Source organism: Ambystoma mexicanum, chromosome 4p (genome assembly GCF_040938575.1).
Source record: "Ambystoma mexicanum isolate Mex_15411 chromosome 4p, UKY_AmexF1_1, whole genome shotgun sequence".
NCBI classification, from domain to species: Eukaryota; Metazoa; Chordata; class Amphibia; order Caudata; family Ambystomatidae; genus Ambystoma; species Ambystoma mexicanum.
Genome location: NC_090927.1, coordinates 1169895551 through 1169914008, shown reverse-complemented (window position 1 = coordinate 1169914008; position 18458 = coordinate 1169895551). Strand labels below are relative to the sequence as shown.

General features: G+C 47.8%; 1 protein-coding gene across 4 annotated transcripts in view; it reads right to left on the bottom strand.

The window, feature by feature from the left end:
* Window positions 1–18458, bottom strand: part of HIVEP2 (HIVEP zinc finger 2) — a 532634-nt gene that overhangs the window by 263518 nt on the left and 250658 nt on the right. For all 4 annotated transcript variants that reach the window (XM_069606805.1, XM_069606804.1, XM_069606807.1 and 1 more), the window contains one exon: window positions 1280–1390. The gene's annotated coding sequence lies outside the window, so the exon portion shown is untranslated. The remainder of the gene's footprint in view (window positions 1–1279; window positions 1391–18458) is intronic.

Below are 18458 nucleotides of genomic sequence, written 5' to 3'. Positions count from 1 at the left end.
GTGAAGAAACTGACATCACATAGCACTGGCATTTGTGTTGTTTTCTGTTAAAAAAGCGCACGCTCCATCAGGCTATGCGTGCTTCCTCCAGGCAACCGACACCGTGGCTTCCAGCTGCCAGCCCGATGAGTATGGATGAATCACACAATAAAAAAAAAAAAAAGAAACTAAGAATGCACTGCTAATTATTCTAGAATACGGCTGCTACGCCTTGGCAGAAGGAAGCGGGAGACAGAGCGGCTGGTGTGGATCTTTGCCACAGCCGCCAGTCTAGACTGTGACCTTGCGGAGATCAGGACTGAAAGAATGCTTTCAATGCACTAGCTCTTCTGACTGCAAAGGCTATTACTGGGCTTACTGAGCAACTTATTGCCCAGGTGTCAATCTAACCACAGGTAAAAAGTCCAGGAATTAGTCATGAAGGGTTCAAAATTGCTGGGAGCTATGTAGCTCCTGCTTCTAGACTAGAAACGCGTTGTTACCCTGACACCAACAGCTCCCAGGAGCTACTCTTCGCTCCCTGGGCCAATTGGTGTCATACAGACATAGCTATGTGACATTAACTTTAGGAATTTGGGAATGTTTATAAAGAATCATTAGGACACATTTGGAGCACATTTAAAGCACAATAGAACATGAATATAGGACAAAAAGTTGACATTTGCATCTCATGTGATACTTAGATTTGTGGCGCACTGCGTACTAGCTCCTGGTACTCCAGAGTGGTAGCGCCTTCCTACCGGATGATGCCCGGTGCCCAGGAGCTGGTTTTAGCTCTTTCTCATCAAATCTCAATTTCAAACCCTGCCATGACATGGGAAATGAATTTGCATTGATGATCCGCGAGCTATGACCAACGTTAAAGTTACGTCAAAGCCAGAACCCTGGAGTATCATGCCCCACCTGGTGGGGATGGGCCGGGGAAGACTCTTGCAACTCGAAAAGAACAGGGGAGCGAAATTGGAAAATTCCTGTCTTTTGTAGGTGATGATCAGGTAGAGCTTCCAAAAATAAGGTCTATCAAGTATCGTACACTTGTAAACCTGTATCACATCTTATCATACATATGTATCCTTCAACCAGCACATCACAATTCAACTGGAAAAGTGTTGGAATAAAGTACTCAAGTTTCCGATGAATTATGGCTGACCAGGTTCAAAGGAGACTTCTGACCGGCAGCTGGCCCCACACCATCCTGGTCACAGAATAGGGCCTGTCGCGCCAGTGTACCCGAGACAATCAAGTATAACTGAACAGCCTCTTGCATGCCTTCACTTACCAAGTCACTGCATTCAGCGGTTTCCTGGAGGAACGTTCTCCGGTGTTGGCCCTGCAGCCCCGCTCAATATGGCTATTATTTCCCTCCTCTCGACCGGAAACATACATCCACCTAATTCGGAAAAAACAAAGTGGAAATATATTAGACTGAGGCCTACGGTTGCCTGTTAATTGTGATTACAATCAGCTCGCTGTAATTAACTGGCTATCAGACTCAGAATAAACTCATTTAAAACAATAAATACAGTGATGGCTTTGTGAAGGAACATGGCACTGCAGCGATGTTGGATATTTCATCATGCAAAATGGTGACAGTTAGGTTTTTGACCAACAAAAGAAGAGAAGGCATGTATGTTGATGTAAATGTTGTTACTGTACGAACAGTATAGCATTAGTAACCCATTCCATGGACTATATTGGTGGATAACGGCCCAACATCCCGAGTTAAAGGCCATAGAAACTGGTTACTAGCGCTATTAGCACCCTGGGTTACCAAAGCATTAACCCAAGGTGTTAACAAAAAGTATTTTGAAAAAATAAAGTATTTTGAAGAAACAAAGTATTTTCATTCAAAGAACGGGTCGCGCGCAGCATCCAGTTCAATGTATAAAAATACTATGCAAAGATGGTCACCATGGTTGAGGAAGGCAGCGCTACGTATGGAGTCCTTCTTTCCTTTCGATGGCAGCCAAATTGAGCAAGAAGAGTAGCTGTAGGAGCTGCAGCAGCAAATACAGGTAATTGCGGATTGGGGCATGGGGTCAAAATGACTGCAGCGGAGGTGGGCGAAGATGGCGGGCTGGGGAGCCAGCGATCCGGTGGCTTGGAATGCAGGCTGGATTGGGAGTATCTAGCCTCCTGATTGGCCGGCTCCCACGCACAGGGTGCTCATAATAATATGACACTTGAATATACATGGTTACTCGGGGGCCGTGGTGAAGGATAATGGGTGCTGTAGTGTGAAACATCTGGAGTGTCACATGATAAATACCCAGGTTGGAAATTGATGAGAGCCAGCAGCTATTTAGCTCCTGCTTCTAGCCCAAGAGAGCCTGGTTAGCTTGAAAGACACAGCTGCAAGGAGCTGCTATTGGCTCCACAGGCCAATTGGAGCCTTACAAACATACCTATGTGACATTAACTTTGAATATTTAAGAATGTCAATAAAGAAGAATGAGGACACATTTAAACCTAATGGATCATCCGTAATGGTTTGCCTCTCCTGTGGAGGTTAGATTGCGCTGTGTCCTTGCTCCTGGTTCCCCAGCGGTAGCCCCTGCCTACCGGGTGACGCCCGACACTCAGGAGCTGGTTGTAGCTCCTGTTCATTGAATATTAATTGGAATATTAATTTCGACCCTGCCTTGCCTCTACTTTATCAGAGATAAATAAAACAAACACAGACGATGTCAAGGCCCTCTAAAAGCCAAATGTAAACAGAGGTCGGATTAACCATTTCAATATTTAAGAACTGCAGAAAACATATGTTCTATCCCAATGCATGCAATCCATGCAGGGCCGAGCGGGCGTTTTCAGGCACTCCATCTGCAAATAGCGTCAGAAGGCGAAGCAGCACGAGGCAATCATCACAAGCAGACTGCTAAAGGGACCTTTCCTATGTCTTCCAACCTTGCAGGCCACTTGCTAATGTCTGCTTCCATGAAAACATTTGCACCTTGGCATGAACTCGTATGTTTTCAAAAGCCGGGCGCCTAGCAAGTGTCCCATTCAGGGATATAAACACCCAGGCTTAGTGCACAAAAACTGAAAATCCACATAGAGAAGTACAGTAATGTTTGCGCCTGACAGATGTAATTATGCAAGAGGCCGCTGCTACTGGCAACAGAACCCTGCTTTTTGCTTTTTTTATGGCATGGACACTCTCGGCTCTCTGAAAAGGCCAGCACCAAAGATGGGAAATCCCACCTGCTGTAAAAGATAGCCCATTCCTGTGGTCTCTGGGACAATATGGGAGCTGGCTAACATGCCCTTTTCTTGGTACGATGATCCCTCCTACAATGACCGGAACCGCAGAGATCCTGCTGCCATTTAATGCACGACTGCACATTGCTGCAATATAAAAAATAAAAAAGCAAGCCTTGGTAGAGCCAATAGTTTTGGCTTTTGTGCAGGCATAGGATGGGCGTTTTCAAGGCGCTGGCCATGAGATGGCAACAGCTAGCAGATGGTGTAAGAACCTGGGCTTGTTATAGCAGTACCTGGAACATGCGTACCTGATGCCTATACAAGAGCCAAAACTGTCAGTATGGCAAAATGTGTCTTTAACAGGAAGTCAGTGCAAGGAACAGATGCGAGGACACACATATTGCTTATAAATGAACTGGCTGAAGTCACACTTGGTTTATACATTTTATTACACCTGGAGCTGGTTTGCAGCTGCAATTAAGCATCCCCTTAAATGAGTTTTGTGTGGGGATGGTGAGGTAGTCAATGGGAATGGCCATCAGAACTTGCATGGTTCAGAGTGGTCAATGGGTGGCTTAAAAGCCAAATACCCACAGGTTTTGTGTCCTTCCTCCAACTCAATGCCAATACTTTCCGCTTAAATGTAGTGCTTACAACACCACTTAATAGCCAAAACCAAAACATTAGGAGCTAGAATTAAAAGAATGGCAAGGCGACTCTGACTCCTTCGCCACTCCAAAGTAGATACAATGACTGCTGCTTGTTCTGCGTCACTTACAACAGTGCTTTACGCGGGATGAAAAATCACGTTAAAAGAGTGGCCTATATATCATAGGACGTGTAGTCTACTGAACAAGAGGAATAGTCAAATATGTTTTGGGGGTTAATTGGTAGGCTCAAGAATTGTGCATCAACCTGCAGGACCCTTGTTCCAACCCCAAAGGCTCCAACCCCTTTAAAAGAGCTAAGTGTCTCTGCTACATACACCTGTCTGTTGCCTGCCCCTTCCAGTCTTCAGGAAAAAGCACAGGGAGTTAAAGGTCTGCTGCTGAGATACTCATCTAACCTGCAGGTGAACAATGTCACACAGCTCGGTGGCATAGTGCACTTGCTGCGCAAACCCCAGGTAATGTGCAGAACACAGATGAGAATCTGAGCTCGTCTAGCTCAACATTTCACCTTTTCTTAGATGGACAAACTGAGGACCTCCGAATTGGACAAGATCCTCCCAATCATTAACTGGTTAGGAGCTTGTCCTCCGTCTGTCCCACACCTGCACTGATATGCTAAGTGACATGAGCAGTTGCATATCCAGGCAACGAGACAAGGTTTGATGTTTCAAATTACAGGGTCCCAGTGGTCCATGGGTGAATATTGGTTTCTAAACCATCAATCAGCCCCACGCCCCTAATACACCAGAATGGATGCGAATAGATTTGATTAAACAAGCATACAATTAAAATTATAGCCCTCCTTGTCCAATTTTGGTCACACGGACAGAATGGCAGGCTTATCTCCTCTAAAGGTCGTGGATCTTTGGTTAGTTGCAACACTGAAAATACAATTGTTACCCAATGATAAAAGGAGTGCCCATTCAAGGTTGTATACAAATATCTACTTTATTATTATCATAACAGACAGTCTAACAACACTACTAAATTACAACCCACCCTGTAAAGGAATGCAGAGGACAGGCAGTGTCTATGAAGCAAAAGGGATAAACTTTGGATACTGACAGGAGGGTAGACTGTATGGTTAATAACCACAACAGTTTAAGGTTTCTTGGATTCAGCACAAAGAAAGCAATGTGTCTTAATAAGTGTCTAGCGGCCTTCTGGGAAGGACCAGAGGGAGAGAACGACAATGTACCGTGTGCTGTGGGTGTTCTTGGTGCTCGACATGGCCGAGTAAACTTCAGGGCGCTTTGCAGGCTTCTTTGACAGAGTTCGAGACAGGAGTCAGCTGCGGGTATCAAGCAGCAAGACGGTTCTACACAGTGACTCAGGGTCATGAATCGTTGTCTCAGTGCTGATCGGCAGTTCTGAAGCACTGGTTGAGACATCTCAGATGTCTTTAAGCGATGGCGGTTTGGCAACATTCAGTGTTCCCGTCGGTTGGGGATCGAGGAACTCGACTGGCTCAAAAATGTCCTTTAAGGTAGACAGTGGTAGATGCGCATCGAGGCACATCTACCAGCTTCTTCAATGGGCTTGTGTCATCCTTTAAGGTGACCGGCCCACATCTGTGGAGTGTGTTGCAGGCAGCTGCCCTGTCCTTGGTTGTAGGGTTGGAGGCCTTCTGGCACCTCTTATCCAGGACGCTTGCTGCATAGCCTAGCAGCGCACGCTGTGTGCTGGCTGGGTACCGGTTCTGGAGCAGCTGGAGGGTCCTCTGAGTTCTGTATCTCCCTCTGTTCCCTGGGTTTTGCTTCCCTTTTTGGATATTCTGGCCTTCATTCACTGGCAGAATATGTGAGGCAGACTGTACCTTTAGCCAAGGTCCAAGGTTGAGTTCTTCTTTCTTACTTCTTGTGAAGTCTTCAGATTCAGATGATCTGCCAAAAGAGGGGCCCAGTTCTCTTTTAAAACCAAGTGGGCCACAGTGATTGATGTAGGGTAATATTTTATTTATTTGTTGTGTTTATGGTTGATAGGTTGATGTAGGCTAAGCCTTCCCTAGTGAACCAATCCCGGGGTCCCTGCCAACAATCTTCTGTATGCGTGAGGTCATAACCAGAGTGCTTTGCAACAGGAAAGGTAAAGAGTTGAAACAGGAATAAGGTGTGCCCTAGAGCTAAGATGGTGGAACCCCTCTCTCAACAGAAAGAGCTCTGGACTCACTCCCTTGTGCCACTAAGTCCTGTCCACCCACTTGTCTATTGTTTTCAAAGAGTCTCTCTGGTTAATAGATTTCACTGTGCTTCCTGATTAAAGTGGCAGGTCTCCCATGAAGAGGCTGAGAGACCAGACTCTCTGGCTTCCTGCAAATCACATCTGGTATCTTATGAATGGGGTCCCCCGAGCAGGGGTGGCCTACTGCAACAAAAATCCCAGACATGTCAGTTCACTTGTCATTGATACTGAGGGTGGGAGTTGGCTTATTGTTGACACAGTTAACTATGAAAAGTTATTGGGGTGCCCATCTCCTTTGTTATCCTTTGAAGCCCGGCCCTGTTACCTGTTAGAAATACACTATGTTGCTATGTTAATCACTGCCACCAACTGCATGGCCTAACTAAGGTCAGGGCATTCCATGGAGTCGTTATCAGTTAATCAGGCTGTCTCTGGCAGGGGGAAGTTTTGTCCTCCCCTTTCTTGGTATGACATTGTGACCTCCTCTGCTGTTACATTCCAACTAAACATGACAGGACTGACTGTGCTTGTAGGCTGTGTCCATGCCAGAGTACACGGTTCTATGCTTTTGTTGTGGTGTGAGCATAGCAAAATGTGTGTGGATCAGCCCCACACATTTTCCTGAGGTTGGTCTACCATCATTCCATTTATTTACAAATTTCAAAAAATTCCAGGCGAACCCACGCCCACCATGCGGATGGTCGAATTCCTCACACCAGGAGAAAGAAAATAACTTTGTGAGTACCATTCTTGGTCACATAGCACTAATGTGGCTCTTTTGTTTGACACACTCATAATAGTGTCTAAAGGGTGGAATGTTCTTCACGATAAATTAGCCAGTCAAACTGGCCAAGTGGGCTACAATATAGATGCTGAGATTGTGTGGGATCTGCAGGTCACAGGTTTAAATCCCAGCAAGGCCAATATTAATTCTACTGAGGTTAATACAGAACCAATTTCGTTTGAGTAATAATAATTTGCATCTAACAATGTTCATTATTAAATAAATTCGAAATAATTAAAAGATTATTATTATAAACCATGCTGATGGCCAGGTAGTTCAATGTAGACTCCCACCTATTACCATGGGTTAAAAATGTATTTATTTGATAGATGTGGGGCAACTGACTAAAGTGGAACAATTCTCCCCGGTCTCCTTTATCACGGTGGTCTTGGTAGGAATATAACCCACTGTCGATAGAAGATTGGTACTGAAAGTAGCAAACATTCTTAGTCCACATCTGTGTTGCAGCAAGAGCACCAACGTGCTGCTCAACATCACTCCTAATGCTGATACCAGCTCAAGTGCTAATGCATGACTCCCTTGGAATGTCAGCGTGAGTTTGCAGAGGACTGTGGGTATGCAAATGAACTTGAGACATCTGCCCAATCACAGTTCTCCTGCATCCTCGTCCTCACATTATTGACCTTGGTGCATGGGCACTAGATATGGGGTACTTTGTCTGTTTCATAAGGTTTACCCTTTCTTACCTCGACAGCAGTCTAGCATCTTTCTATGCTACTCGGACTGTTGGGTGGCAGATACTTTGGCTCCCAGTGTCCACCGCCTCCTGAGGACGAGGAGAATGTCTGGGTTTGATTTGTGAGAACCCCACCAAGAACCCATCAGTGGGGTTGGGGCTTTTGCATGTTTGCCTGGTCTGGGAGCTGGTCCCCTTAAAGACTTAGGTTAATTTGTAAGCGGTTAGTAATGTTCATTAATGTTTTCCAATCTTTGTTTGGATTAATACTAGCAGAGCCCTTTTAAATGGATCAGAACTGATTTAGTTTGAAGTATGCAAACATCTGCTTTCATTTTAGGTATCATCTCCCTCCCCAACCCCTCATGAACCACGTTCCATCATCTGCATTATTTCATTTTTTATTTCATTTTATTGTTTCATCCGTGGACCTAGCTCGGGAGCCAGCGTATGGCCCGGCATCTTTTAACAGTACTGCAGTAATGTGAGTTGCGGTCTGTGCGTCAGTATGTGCATCCATTGGCGTAAGTACTTGGTTAGGTGATGTTGAAAAAACCACTTTTTGAGAGATTTGCAAAATTGGACTATTGTGGGGCATACCGAGAGGAAACCAGGATCGAGTTCCAGAGGGTGGGTGCAAGACAAGAGGCGTGGGAGTCAAGGGCAAACATGCTATTTATTATACTATTCAATGTATTATTTTTACATTTCTCTTGTCACCCCTGCCTTATTTCCCTATGCTTCATGTTGGTCAGTATCTTTGCTGTAGTAACTATTAATAGTTTTTATGAGAAAATGATTAGCAGTCGAAATTAGTGCATGATGTCGAAAATATATCGCCATTTCATAACGTCTGCCAATTTTCTGTCGACGTTTTCAGACCACTGACAATTGGCTGGTGGATGTCACTAGTGCTATACATAGGATTTGGAGTTTTTTTGTTTTTAACGTATGGAGTAAAAATGTAAAGCCAATTCTCAATGGGAGTATTTTATAAGCATGTAAAATTACATAAGCATGTAAAATTATGTTTTAACAGCAAAAGAGAAATGTTTTTGTAATATTTAGTTATTTACATCGGATCTATGTGATTATTGCAACAGCCGAAAATGCTGACCTTTTTTGAAACCCCTTTACACCACATATATATGCGGGGGGAAACCCCCGGTCCCCCCACCATATTAATATTATATTCAATCCCCTCCACATATATATGTGGTGTAAGGGGGGGGGCAAAAAAAAAAGTCTGCCTTTTCGGCTGTTCTAATTGTGAGGGCGACATTTTGGTACGATTCCTTTACATCTAGTCATTCCTGCACATTAAAAGATACACGTCTAGTCTTTCCGATCAGGCTGGAATAATAACAGTTTCTTCCATGGATCTCTGTGGGTGAAAGTAAGGGGTCGAGGTTCTACGTGTGCGTTTCCTATATTTTCTTTGAGAGTATTTTGACTCCCTGCATTTCTTTTTTTTAAGAGTATTTGCCTTTTTTTATGGAGTAAAAATAGCCGATACACCCCTTGTCTGTAGGGCCGGATGCGCTGCTGGTTTGAAGTCCAACCCCAGAGGCTTGGAAGCACTGACAGGTGCCACGAGGTGAGAGACTAGCGTTCCAGCAAGACAAGCGGAGGGCACTGCGTTGGTCATCCACTCTGAGCGGAACAGTCTAATTAGGGCTCTGGAACTGAGCTGACGTGGCACTGAAAAGCATTGCTAGCAAAGTGCCTCCTTGCCTGCGCTGCTAAAATGGAGCACCCGTTGCTTTGGAAATGCGATGCGGAAGGGACCCGGTACACCTGACCTCTAATGACTCTACGTCCTACGGGTTCCACACTGCAATTACAGGTGCAATTGACTAGTAGTTGATGAGGTCTGCTTGCAGGAGATTGCGGCCCTGGACCATGTGAATGACAGGGGAAATGCATTGTTGTCTGCTCCTACTCCCCAGAGCACAGTGTAAACAGATGAAAGCTGCCAATGCCAAAGTGAACAGATTTGGCTCAGTGTGACTATCATATACGCTTTAGCCTGGCATTTTCCACTTGCCAGATCATATGCCCAGGTGCTACCAGCATTAGCGCAGCATGGCAGGTATTCTTGTCATCTACCATCCCGCCTTTGCCATAAAAAGTTCAGGAACCCTCCCAGTTACCAAAGTTTTGCCATCAAAAGCACAGGTACTCACACCACTGCCAGATAATGCCATTGAGTGCCCGCGTGAGCCCTCCATTCGCAAGGATTGCCATGCAGTGCCCACGTAGCTACTTCTTTTGTCAGGCATTGTGGAGATAAGGTGGAAAATGAAGAAATGCATTCACATGGAGGTGCGCCATGCCCGTGCACAGGGAAAGGGCACTACCTGTTCCTTCATTGCCACAAGGAGAATGACCTCCAGGATGTCATGCTGTCCAAATCCTTTTGGCACTACTTTGAATGCAGATGGATACACATGGGAAAATCTGGGTTGTTGTACTTAGTCAAATCTATCTCCTTAATTCCCTACCAGGTGCATGAGAGCAGTTGATAATTGGTGCCTGTGCTGCTCTACAGCTAAAAAAACAAGCATTGGCAAAAGCCAAAGATTTTGGCTTTGTGTAGGCAGGAGATAGGCATTTGCCACTGTTAGGAAAGATTTCGTTATTGTAGGGAACTTTCCTTCCATGTGGCAACCCCTAAACTTTTTGCTATTGTTTTCAACCTGTTTTCTTGACTTTGCCAGAGAAGTGCAGCCTTCTGCTGTACTCCTCTGGGCTTTCGCTCCTTTCTTACGGGGAAACTGACATGCCCTTAAGACAGTCAGTACCGGGGAACGCTGTTTCCCGTAGTTTCTCTTATCGTGTCGCCATTTTAGTGCAACACGACACAAGAGGGCACTGTAAGCTAAGTTACAGCTCTCTTGGGTCTCTAGCCTTCTACAGACCCTAGACACTCTTGTAGGATGGTTTTTGGATCGGTGCAAGTCATTCAGGGACTGGGCTGGTGGCAGCGATCATTTGGTTTATTTTGAGCTCCTTTTGCCGTTCTGAGCACGTTTTTGCCGCGAACACAAAAGGGTGGCCCGGCTACACAAAATGGCCGGACCACGAGGCTCCTTTGTCTCGTCCACTGTCCGTCTTGCTCCCTTTACCTTCCCCCAGGTCAGGCGACCCGGGGCCTTCCTTATTTGGGCATGAAGTTTCCCGCGAAACACGGTTGCTTTCGCGGGCTTCTACATGTCGTTTGAGTGCCCCCAGGATGTGGGCTGGGCTGTCTGGTCCCAATACACATCCTGGGTGCCAGAGAGTCTAGGGTGGTGTGAATGCCTGGGACCACTGTGGTCCGTGATTGGTCCACGTATGGTATGGGTGTTGATGAGCGGATCTCCCATTGGCTCCCCTCCGTTTTGGCGCGAAGGGAACCGTGGATAAGAGGGAGCTGGAAACACCACTACCATGTCGATCTCCTGAGTTCTTACGAACCCAGGGATACAGGAGCCAAGTATCCTGCGAACACGAGGCTGGACCGAGGAATCACTGGTGACCCCCTGAAGAACTTCTGCTCCTCATTGCTGTCGTCCGGTGAAGCCCTTTCCACCTAAGATCGAACAAGAAGGCCTGTACTGGCGCTTCGACCTATTGGAATAGCAGGACCAGCTATTCCCGGCACCTTCATCAACTCCTGCTGTAAGCCTTCGGAAGTGTCTCTGGGCCATCCAGTTGACTGACCAGCTTACTAAGGAGGCCTGCTCTGTAATCGCCGACAGGTTGGGTGGTATTCTGAGTCCGGGGCATGCTCACACGCTTCGTTTGCTTAGCAGTCCTAAGCTAGAGGTGAGCGGTGCTCGTTTGGCTTGAATACACCCGGCCGTTCCGTTGCCCTGCGGTGGCGACAAAACTGTGCTTGTTTCTTCGATCGGGACGTCTTTTTACTCTGCACGACGACGAGACGTTCCCTGCTCTTCAGAACCTGCCAGAAGCTGCATCTATCGAGGAGAAGCTCGGGCCTGCTTGCTTCGGGGACCGGTGAGTAGATTAGCTAGGATCTGGTCGCCCTCCTGCAGTGCCCTTTGCTTTTCCCCGCTGTGAATACAGCACCCCTTGTCCGTACTCGCGCCCGGCTTCTGCCTCACAGTGGAGGCTGCGCTAGAGTCGCGGACCGTGTTCTCCTTCATTAGAGCTCCCTACAGAGCTGTTCAACGTCCTCCGAAGAGCTTCACCTTCTGCCCATTGGCACCGGCGTGTGCAGGTACTTTTGAGCGCTAGGCTCCACTCTTCGTAGGGATTGGACTACCATCCAGTTAGGGGCCTCAGAAGGCGGACATATCACTCGCATTGGTTCGCACTGCCTGTTTTCCTTCCCCTGCAGGTGGATAACATATTTCGTGCTGCTAATGCTGTGAAACTGTGTATTCTGTATATATATTGGGTGGATAGTGTATGTGTTGGTTTAATATCGTTGTATATTGCTGCTTTTACTGTGGTTATTAGTTTCAAGGCCTTATAATAAATGTGTATCTATTTTTGATATAAACAACTGTTTGGAGTAGTTTGTAAGCGCTCTTGCTTTGTGTGCTCATTGCGGGCTTTCAGTCACCCTCACCCCTCTTGAGACCTAGTCTTGACCGCCGCGATCGCTACCTTGATTGGTCTGGCTTGTCCAGAGGTTACCCTGTTCCAAGTAATTAGGTTGGCCTTCTGAACCTCTGCGCCACCAGGACAGAGTTCAGAAATCCGTCTTAACAAATTGGTGTACAGCGGTGGGATACGACTGAAGGTATCCAGTGTTGCGCACGAGCTAAGGCGTTTTCAGGTTATTCCAACCAGGACACGCAGTAAAGTATTGAATATAACGTTAAAAAGGCCATAGTCCTATCAACAGTATGGAAACGAATACTTTATTAACCTTAAATGCTTCGAAATCTGAAACATTGAAGAAGATGTGTGCGGAGAGAGGGGTTTCCTCTCAAGGCACTAAATTGGAAATGATCCAGAGAATCGTGGCGTGGCAAGAAGCGCAGCTTGACGCTATAACTTCCGAGGACAGTGCAGAAGGTGGTGGGGCTGCTCTCACTGGCAGAACCGACGGTTCTGCCGCTGCACTGATCCATCACGACCACGAGGACAGGGAGGATGTAATGTCTAACGTTTCCTCTGCCAGTGTTGATGGGGAGGCTATGCTTGAATTCAAGAAGCAAGAGCTGCGGTTTAGGCAGCAGGAGCTTGAATTCAGCATAGCCAAACTGAAAATCGACCAGGCAGAAAAACAAAAAGACAGGGATCACCAGTTGGAACTGGCCAAGCTTCAGTTCGCAAATGGGTCCAAGGGTCCTGGACATGGTTCTGGGGCTTCCTCTCATCCACGGTTTCCAAAAGATCTGCTCAGTGTGTATGAGGAACGAAATGACATTATGGACTGGTTAAATGCGTTTGAGTATGCATGCGAGGTTCAAGAGGTTGATAATGCGGATAAGATTGCATGGTTACTCAGCAGACTGCCCCATTCTGGTTGCAGTGCCATTATGGAAATGTCGAAGGCTGAGCGCGCTGATTTTGCAATGTTGAAGCAGACTCTCATTTTAAAGTTTGGGAAGACTCCGACCCAATATTTGAAAAGGTTTAGAGAGTATAAGAAAAAGGAAGGTGGTACTTGGGTGTCGTATGTAGCTGAGTCCCTGAAAAACTTGACTGGCTGGGTTGAAGGTTATAAGGTTTCTACCTTCGAAGGCATGATCAATCTGGTCATGCTGGAACACATTTTTGCTTCTTCTTCCCCGGAGCTTAAGCAGCATTTGGCCGATTCGAAGGAGATAGATCCTAAGAAGCTGGCCATTGCAGCAGACTTATGGGTGTCACATCGAGTGTCCCATAAGGACAAAACTCATCCTGGTAAGCAGGAGGAAGGGAAAAAGACCAAAGATATGGAGGGTGGGGAATCTGCTAAATCATCTTCCCATAAGGGCCACAAAAAGAAAAATAAGGGTAAGCCATCCGAGAACTCACAGGGTAGTGGAGGTTCGCCTCCGAAACAGAACTCTGGTTATAATAAGCCTCCCTACGTAAACAGACCCAATGGGGCTTGTTTTTCTTGTGGAGCAACTGACCATGTGAAGGGGGATCCCCGTTGTAAGGTTAGACCTTTGGGGGTCCACTCCGCTAATCTGGCCTTCTCCTCCTACGAGGAAGAAGAGATTACAGGAGCATCCTTCTCCTCAGACTCATTTCCCAGCGGAATAGAGGCTGAGGTAGTTTTAGTGTCCCTGGGTTCCTGGGAGCCTAAAGTCGCAGAGGCGTATGCTAGGATTCCGGATAATACCAAGCACTACTTTAAAGACAGTGTGCTGATCAATGGAGTGGATACTCCAGCTCTTAGGGATAGTGGGTGCAGTCGAACTGTAGTGGATTCTACCTTGGTAGACTCAGAGGAAGTTGCCAGAGCTACTCTGATGCCCACTAAGTTGGCTGACGGCCCCCTCCGTATGTTTCCCGTGATCCCTGTTAATCTAACTTTAAATGGTACAGCAGTTAGGATTCCAGTGAGCATTCAGAGAAACGTCCCGGGAAAGGTCTTGTTGGGCAATGATCTCAGAGCTCTAGGGCTCGTAGGAGACACTGCCGAAAGACCCTACACACGGTCTCAAGCACGGGCAGCATTGGCCAAGTCCAATACGCCGCCCCAGCCGAAGGGGAAACCCAAGGCGAAAGGAGTCAACAAGTCCCGACGGGGGAAAGAGAATATTCCCCCGAACTCGCCTACCACTGCGGTGGAGGGAGTTGGTCAATCGCCCGAGCCTGACGAGGAGGTGGCGATGCCTGAAGTGTTCGACCCCAACGACCATCCTGAACTAAAAGACTTGTTAGTTGAAGGAGGTCCTGATAGGGACGACTTCAGTAAGGGCCAACGTGAGTGCCCATCTCTGGAAGGCCTAAGGAGACAGGCCTGCTCCCAGCTTGAGGGTGAGCCTCCTGGGAAGCATAGGATTTATTGGGAAGGTGGACTCCTGTATAGTGAGCCCACAGAGTCTACAGAAGGAGACCATAGGAGGTTGGTGGTTCCCCTTGCTGTTAGACCCTTCCTCCTGCAGTTGGCGCATGAAGTTCCCCTTGCTGGTCACCTTGGAATGAAGAGGACCAAGCAAAGGTTATCTATGCACTTCTACTGGCCCAAGATGGGGGAGCAAGTAGAAAGTCACTGCAGGAGTTGTGCCACCTGCCAGTTGGCTGGTAAGGTTGGCACGACAATCCAAGCTCCGTTGGTACCGCTCCCAGTTGTGGGGGTACCATTTGAAAGGGTAGGGATCGACATCGTTGGTCCCCTTGACCCGCAAACATCCTCAGGCAATAGGTTTATCCTGGTGCTGGTCGACCATGCAACCAGGTATCCTGAGGCCGTCCCATTTACAACTGTAACTGCCAAGCCAGTTGCAGAAGCTTTACTCGGCATGTTTACTAGGGTTGGCTTCCCTAAAGAAGTTGTGTCGGATCATGGCAGCAACTTTATGTCGAAGTATAGGCAGGATATGTGGAAAGAATGTGGGGTCACCTACAGATTCTCTTCTGCATACCGCCCCCAGACCGATGGTCTGGGGGGGCGTCTTAAAAGGACGTTAAAAAGCATGATTGGGGCTCTGGAGGAGCCTCAGAGAAGAAAATGGGATCTTCTTGTTTCATGCTTACTGTTTGCCTACAGAGAGGTACCACAGGAGGGTGTTGGCTTCAGCCCCTTCGAACTTCTGTTCGGTCATCCCGTACGGGGACCCTTAGCCATTGTCAAGGAGGGATGGGAGATGCCCACTCCCCCTGTTACTACCAATGTAGTTGATTATGTGCTAGGGCTCAGAAAACGGATGGTACTTCTGATGGGCTTGGCTAGTGATAAATTGAAGGCAGGGCAAGCGCTGGTGAAACATTGGTACGACCAGAAAGCTTCCCTCATCAACTTTACACTTGGTCAGCAAGTCCTGATCATGAATCTCATAAGGCCTCGAGCTTTAAAGAACAAATGGTCAGGCCCTTACCCAGTGGGTGAGGTTAACTATTCAGTGGACCTTGGAAGGCCTGGACCGGCTCCCAAAGTGTTTCACATGAATAGGCTGAAGGCTTTCGGCCCAAGCGTCGAAATCGCAGCACTGCTACTGGCTTCAGATGTTGAGGAAGAGGAGTCTGAACCTCTCCCCGACCTGTTCCCAAGCAGTCCTTCAGTTAGCTCTTTTGAGGGTGTCCGAGTGGCCCCTCACCAAAATGGACAAGGCTCTGTGGTTTACCTTGACCATGAAGTAGATGGAGGGAGGAGACAGCCTCTACACAGTCAGGTACACGCAGTACAAGACTGGCCTACCCCCACTACACAAACCCAAGTGAGAGCCTTCTTAGGACTCACGGGTTATTACCGCAATTTTATGGCAGACTATGGCACCATAGCTGCTCCTCTGACTGCCCTCACAACTCCGAAGAAACCCAAGAAGGTAACTTGGACTGACGAGTGTGAGAAGGCCTTCAATGGCTTGAAAGACTCCTTGTGCCAGGCCCCTGTGCTCAGGGCCCCTGATTATCAAAGACCTTTTATCGTGCAGACGGATGCCTCTGACACTGGGATAGGAGCTGTACTATCACAAGTAGATGAGAAGGGTAAGGAACACCCTATCGGTTTTATTAGTCGCCAGCTTAAGGACAGAGAGCACAGATGGTCCACGGTAGAGAAAGAATGTTTCTCTGTTGTGTGGGCCCTAAGGAAGCTGAGGCCCTACCTCTATGGGACCCACTTCACTGTGCAGACTGACCATAAGCCGTTAAAGTGGCTAATGAACATGAAGGGGGAGAATCCAAAGTTGCTTAGGTGGTCCATAAGTCTACAAGGCTTCGACTTCACTATTGAGCATAGGCCAGGTGTCCAACATAGCAATGCTGATGGGTTGTCCAGAATGTTTTACCGACCTGAACAAGAGACTCATCCAGGGGTGGATTAGTTCCCCCTGTCCATAGTCTGGGAGGGGCGAGTGTTAGGAAAGATTTCGTTATTGTAGGGAACTTTCCTTCCATGTGGCAACCCCTAAACTTTTTGCTATTGTTTTCAACCTGTTTTCTTGACTTTGCCAGAGAAGTGCAGCCTTCTGCTGTACTCCTCTGGGCTTTCGCTCCTTTCTTACGGGGAAACTGACATGCCCTTAAGACAGTCAGTACCGGGGAACGCTGTTTCCCGTAGTTTCTCTTATCGTGTCGCCATTTTAGTGCAACACGACACAAGAGGGCACTGTAAGCTAAGTTACAGCTCTCTTGGGTCTCTAGCCTTCTACAGACCCTAGACACTCTTGTAGGATGGTTTTTGGATCGGTGCAAGTCATTCAGGGACTGGGCTGGTGGCAGCGATCATTTGGTTTATTTTGAGCTCCTTTTGCCGTTCTGAGCACGTTTTTGCCGCGAACACAAAAGGGTGGCCCGGCTACACAAAATGGCCGGACCACGAGGCTCCTTTGTCTCGTCCACTGTCCGTCTTGCTCCCTTTACCTTCCCCCAGGTCAGGCGACCCGGGGCCTTCCTTATTTGGGCATGAAGTTTCCCGCGAAACACGGTTGCTTTCGCGGGCTTCTACATGTCGTTTGAGTGCCCCCAGGATGTGGGCTGGGCTGTCTGGTCCCAATACACATCCTGGGTGCCAGAGAGTCTAGGGTGGTGTGAATGCCTGGGACCACTGTGGTCCGTGATTGGTCCACGTATGGTATGGGTGTTGATGAGCGGATCTCCCATTGGCTCCCCTCCGTTTTGGCGCGAAGGGAACCGTGGATAAGAGGGAGCTGGAAACACCACTACCATGTCGATCTCCTGAGTTCTTACGAACCCAGGGATACAGGAGCCAAGTATCCTGCGAACACGAGGCTGGACCGAGGAATCACTGGTGACCCCCTGAAGAACTTCTGCTCCTCATTGCTGTCGTCCGGTGAAGCCCTTTCCACCTAAGATCGAACAAGAAGGCCTGTACTGGCGCTTCGACCTATTGGAATAGCAGGACCAGCTATTCCCGGCACCTTCATCAACTCCTGCTGTAAGCCTTCGGAAGTGTCTCTGGGCCATCCAGTTGACTGACCAGCTTACTAAGGAGGCCTGCTCTGTAATCGCCGACAGGTTGGGTGGTATTCTGAGTCCGGGGCATGCTCACACGCTTCGTTTGCTTAGCAGTCCTAAGCTAGAGGTGAGCGGTGCTCGTTTGGCTTGAATACACCCGGCCGTTCCGTTGCCCTGCGGTGGCGACAAAACTGTGCTTGTTTCTTCGATCGGGACGTCTTTTTACTCTGCACGACGACGAGACGTTCCCTGCTCTTCAGAACCTGCCAGAAGCTGCATCTATCGAGGAGAAGCTCGGGCCTGCTTGCTTCGGGGACCGGTGAGTAGATTAGCTAGGATCTGGTCGCCCTCCTGCAGTGCCCTTTGCTTTTCCCCGCTGTGAATACAGCACCCCTTGTCCGTACTCGCGCCCGGCTTCTGCCTCACAGTGGAGGCTGCGCTAGAGTCGCGGACCGTGTTCTCCTTCATTAGAGCTCCCTACAGAGCTGTTCAACGTCCTCCGAAGAGCTTCACCTTCTGCCCATTGGCACCGGCGTGTGCAGGTACTTTTGAGCGCTAGGCTCCACTCTTCGTAGGGATTGGACTACCATCCAGTTAGGGGCCTCAGAAGGCGGACATATCACTCGCATTGGTTCGCACTGCCTGTTTTCCTTCCCCTGCAGGTGGATAACATATTTCGTGCTGCTAATGCTGTGAAACTGTGTATTCTGTATATATATTGGGTGGATAGTGTATGTGTTGGTTTAATATCGTTGTATATTGCTGCTTTTACTGTGGTTATTAGTTTCAAGGCCTTATAATAAATGTGTATCTATTTTTGATATAAACAACTGTTTGGAGTAGTTTGTAAGCGCTCTTGCTTTGTGTGCTCATTGCGGGCTTTCAG